The following is a 5,466-nucleotide window of genomic DNA, read 5'->3' on the forward strand; positions in this document are numbered from 1 at the left end:
CCCAGGTTAGACCCGAGTTTGATCAGTTATGAGTACGTAAGTTTCCTAAAATTCTCGGTATGTGTATGATATCTGTAAAACGTTGTTCAATGACGATAACGGAAATTTAAAAGGATTAGCGACCTAGTGATCGAAGGCAAGGGCGACTGAGATGTCCCCACCGTCAGTGTGAGTCTGGAAATCCTGGATGAAAGTAAATAGGAAAGTACCTCCGATGCCGTTTGAGATGGGCACGTGTGGTAAGTGTCGACGACGTTATAATTCTTATTTGAAGTTATCAGCCCCGTGTGGCTGCGATACGACATGATATGATATGTATGTGTGTGTATATGTGTTGGCCCTGTGAGGCATGATTGGTATTTCTGGTGTACAGTTTTTGGATAGTAAGAGAAACAGAGGAACCTCTGCCCAAATTTTTCCAGAGATATGGAAGTAAATATGTAGACTAAGTACAAAAAGGTCCCGCGATACTTGTCGGACTTTAGTTTTCTTCTGTCGGTGGCCGGAGAACACCTTACGGTGATATTTTATCAGATTCCACCGACTATTTTGGAGGCGGAATTCGTGGGACGAAGACTTAAATCCGTGGGTTATCCGTAATCATATGTATATGTGTATGGAAGTGAATGTTGAAGATTCAGAAAGGCAGCACGGTAATTGTACGACTTAGCCGGGGGTGGGACCCGCTACAAAAATTTTCTGAAAATTTGCTAAGACCCCGATTTCCTCTAAAATTACGCGACAAAGGTCGTGCGGGGCGATCGATGAGATTACATCAGCCCTAACGCGTCGAAATGCATGAAAGTTTTGGAGTTAAGCGTGCTCAAGCCAGAGCAATTCTGGGATGGGTGACCCCCTGGGAAGTAATGCAAAGTTTTGCACAAGTATAGGTATGATGGATATAAATGAAAAGTTTGGGGTAATCTAAAGGAAAAGAGAATGTGTGGAGTAATTAGTGCCTTTACAAAAGCCACACAGACCGACGCGGAATTAAATGGGCTAAAAGAAAAGGGTACAACCCCGCTCGGGAAATTGAGCGAATTCGAATAACAGTCAGAGACGCTCGCCAGTAAGATATTAGTACATATATCTGTATGTGTGTATGTGTGTGTGTATGATTTTCGTCTGGTGCCCATATGGATCAAGAGCCGAGTCCCGGCAACTAATGTTGTGATAGACGAAAGGTTTTACTAAACCGAATACATGAAGCGAAGCGGGGGCGACGATCCGAATGTTGTCAAGGGATAGAAAAGCCCCGATTACATTATAATTTAGTCTGGTATGACGATGTCCGAAAAAGAAAAAGAGTATGTATAGTAGGAAAGGTGAAAGGTAAGAAGTGTGAATAAGCGGAATCTTTGAAAGAGTCGATAAGCGACACGCAAGACGATTTGTATGACAACTTGGCGAACAAGTTTACAAAAAAAAAAGGGGAAATTTTCCATAAATCACTGGAGCCTTACTAAGAGTGATCTGATTCGGCTTCAGATTCTATCTGTTATACTTCTGCACTTCCGATTCTGATAAGGCTCTGCCTATTACGTCTCTGTACTTCTGAATTCGATTATGTTCCCGCCTGATAAATCTTTGTACGTCTGATTCTGAATACGTTTATGTCTGATATATCTCTGTACGATTAACTCTGATTACGAATCTGTCTGACACACCTCTGTATGTCTGACTCTGGATATGAATCCGTCTGATACGTCTCTGTACGTCTGATTTTGAGCACGCGTCTGTCTGATACATCCTCGTATGTCTGACTCTGATACGAATCTGTCTGATACATTTCTGTATGTCTGATTTTGACTACGAACCCGTCTGATAAATCTCTGCACATCTGACCCTGATCTCGGATCTGTCCGATACACTCCCATATATCGTATTTTGACCACGGATCTGTCCGCCATAGCTCGGTATACTTGACTTGATTGCGAGTATATTCAATACGCTTTTGTGCGCCCGATTCCAGTTGTGAATCCGTTTGGAGTGAAGTGCTTGGTATGAAGTGGGATTATGATAACGTGGCAAGGAGCCGAGGAGTGTAACAAGAAATGATATTGATTATGATGTCTGAAAAGCCTTCGTCTGTTACGAAGAGGTAGCTTATGGTCCGATGATTATGTGGCGTATGAGAAAATACATTATAAAGGCATTTAAACCAGTGACGTGAAGAACTACCCCATCATGTTGGTAAAGAAGCCATGTCGGAAATTCAACAAAGGACGACTATAAAAAGAGCCCTCCCGAAGTAGTATGACGCCCCATAAGGTCAATTTAACATTCGAGGACGAATGTTTTAAAGGGGGGGAGGATGTTACATCCGACATTTTTGCTTATTTGAAAATTCGAAATAATTTGACTTGTAATGGACAAGGCCACATTTGGACCTTGCTTGGCATGAATGTGTAGGTTATGAATACAATGGTGTGAAATTACGAAAGGAGGCCAAGGGCAAAATTAGAATTTTGGAAACTTGTTCCATGAATTACAAAGTGTGGCCAAATTGGGCTCAACAAAAAAAAATAATAAAACAAGGCCCAAAAGGGAAGGCCCAACCGGCCATGCTATGTGAAAAATGGCCCAAGCCCATAATTTAATTAAGTGGTATTATATATGGCCATCCATATCCATAGAATGTTCAAGACAAAGCAAGAAAAATCAAGAACAAAAGAACAAGGGGTTTCGGCTAGAGAAAGAGAGAAAAGAAAAGGAAAGAAAAAATTTTTGGAGCCAAATCCTTTGGTTCAAAAATCCATTTTTTGTGGGATTATCACCAAGAGCAAGATTCTCTACAAAGTGATACAATTATCTTGGCAAGAAACTACCATTTGTGGCAAGTGGAAGAGTTGAGAAAAGGTAAGAATTTTATCATTTTTAAAGCATGGAATATATGTATATAAGTTGTAGTGTGTGGGAATGAATGAAAAGCATGAAAATTTTGTGTGTTGTGAATGTGTGTGTATGGCCGTGTGTGTGTATGATGGTGTAGTTGAGATGTGTTGAATTTTGTATTGTAATCAAGTTATGGTTATGGTAGAAATTGTATTGGAAATGAAAGTTGAATGAATTCGACGGAAATTGGAAATATGGAGTGTAGCCGTGTGGTGTTGTGTTGATGGTGGAGGATAAATTAAATTTCCTTAGTATGATGATTGTGTTGTCGTGAAGTGAATGGAAGAAAAATGGTTCTTGTTGTTATGGAAAGTTTGTTGTTAAGTTGTTGTAGGAAATATGCAACTTTATTGTAGTTTATGTATATATGGAAATAAATGTGGTAAGGTGCAAATCATGATATTCATCAATGAAATTGGAAGTTAAGAATGCATTATGAACGATTATGTTGAAGATTGGGAATTTAGATGAATTATTGTTTTGGTGAAAAGTTTGTATATCGTGTATACCTTGTGAATATATTGTAGAAAGGATATGAAATGCTTCCTATTTGCGTTGTAATGATCATGACTAATGATGAATATGGAAAGATTAAGATTGGTTTGGAAGTGTCTGGTCGGAATGAAAGATATTGTGTTATGTCGGAAAGATGGCTAGTTATGCCATATTATGTGTTTTGTGATATTTGATGTTGTTATCGATGTTGTTGTTGAATTGTTGGGTTGCTGTGTTGATATATTAAGCCGAGCTAAGTCTCGGGGATGTTATATATATAGGGGAAATGCTGCCGAAATTTCGGTAGGCAATTATGTGATTAAGTATGGAATCCTAAAGGCTTGAATTGACAATTGGTAAACTTGACCATTTTTAGATTTTGGACGAAATTGGAACCGACGCCAAGCGAGCGTAAGGCGCTACCGAGGTATGTAAAGCCTTCCCCTTTATTCTTAGGCATGTTCTGGAGGTGATAGGCTCGGCCGCGAGCCTTAAGTACGACTCCGTTCCTCGGAATTCGAGATGGAAATCCGCTCCAATTCCTTCAGTACAATTGAAACCCTTTTCTTATAAAATGCCTTCAAAGTGAACTTTTGCACGAAACCTTCCCAAACGGAGTCGAAACACTTCCAAATGGTTATGGATGACCTCATAAGGTCTATTATCGGTATTTTACGTATGTCGCCTCGAGTTGGTCCGAGGCGGGCCCACGAGGCCCGATACCTTCTGTATGATCTTAATTACTTTAGTTCTATCCGATTTCCCCAGAAAACATCTGGACTACTACTCTGATCATGATATGACTGTTTTTATACAAATCTCACAAAATAACTTTTGACATCTGGAAATCTGGTTTCGGGTATAATCTGCCGTGCCTCCCCAAGTGACGTGTAGGCGCGTAGTTTGAAGACTATCCGAATACTTTGGTTCGATCGGCCAGTTGGCCTACTTCCGTTCTGTTAATTCTGTATGACGATCTATATGTATGTGGTTTCTCATCAATCAGTTCGTGCACATGCTATGATTCCTTTCACCGGATCCCGGGCCGGTACGTATATCGTGCGGTGGGCCGCCGAGCCCCATATGTGAATTCTGAAGTATGATGTGTCCGGTTTCGGGGTACTGTGTTATATGTCCGTCCCCGGTTACCGAGGATATATTACGAAGTATGATGTGTCCGGGCTCGGGGTGCTGTGTTATCTGTCCGCCCCCGGGTACCGTGGTTATGTTATGATGTGTGATGGAGATCGGAGAAGAATTTCTGATATCTGACGTGTTATGGTGCCAATGGCAGGAGTGGCGACCACGTTCCTGCACCCTATGTGTGATTCTTTCTGTCTGTATGACTTATGCTTCTGTATGTCCGTCTGGATTATCTGACCGACGGGTTATGCTTCTGTATGTCCGTCCGGATTATCTGACCGACTGGTTATGCTTCTGTATGTCCGTCCGGATTATCTGTCCGACTGGTTATGATTCTGTATGTTCGTCGGGCTTATGAGCCTGTCTATTATATTTCTGTGCTTCCGGTCCAGATCATGATTATGTTTGATATATATCTGCTTTACATACTTGGTACATTCTTCGTACTGACCCCCGGTTCTTCGGGGGCTGCGTTACATGCCCGCAGGTACAGACGCACCTGGAGATACGCCGCCGGTTTAGGGCATCGATTCTGCTGTTTTGGAAGAGCTCCTTTGATCCGGAGCAAATACTTTTGGTATATATCTTCTGTTTTCCGTATGTTCTGTATGTATGGAAATTCTGGGTACGGCGGGGCCCTGTCCCGTCATATGATTCTGTATGTCTGTAGAGGCCTGTAGATAGATGTGTGGGTTACGGGTTTCGTCTGTATGTTAGCCTTATCGTCTTATCTGTAAATGTCTGCATGTTCAGCTACATACATATATATGTTTGCGCGCGTGCCGTATCTGTATCGGCCTACTTCTGTAACATCTGTTTTAAAAAAAAAAAAAAAAAATCTGTACGATACGAAATTCGGTCAGGTAGGTATGTACGGGTACCCAGTTAGGGTACCAGTCGCGGCCCACGGGGTTGGGTCGTGACAAAAGTGGT

This window comes from Lycium barbarum, chromosome 12 (assembly GCF_019175385.1).
Source record: "Lycium barbarum isolate Lr01 chromosome 12, ASM1917538v2, whole genome shotgun sequence".
NCBI classification, from domain to species: domain Eukaryota; kingdom Viridiplantae; phylum Streptophyta; class Magnoliopsida; order Solanales; family Solanaceae; genus Lycium; species Lycium barbarum.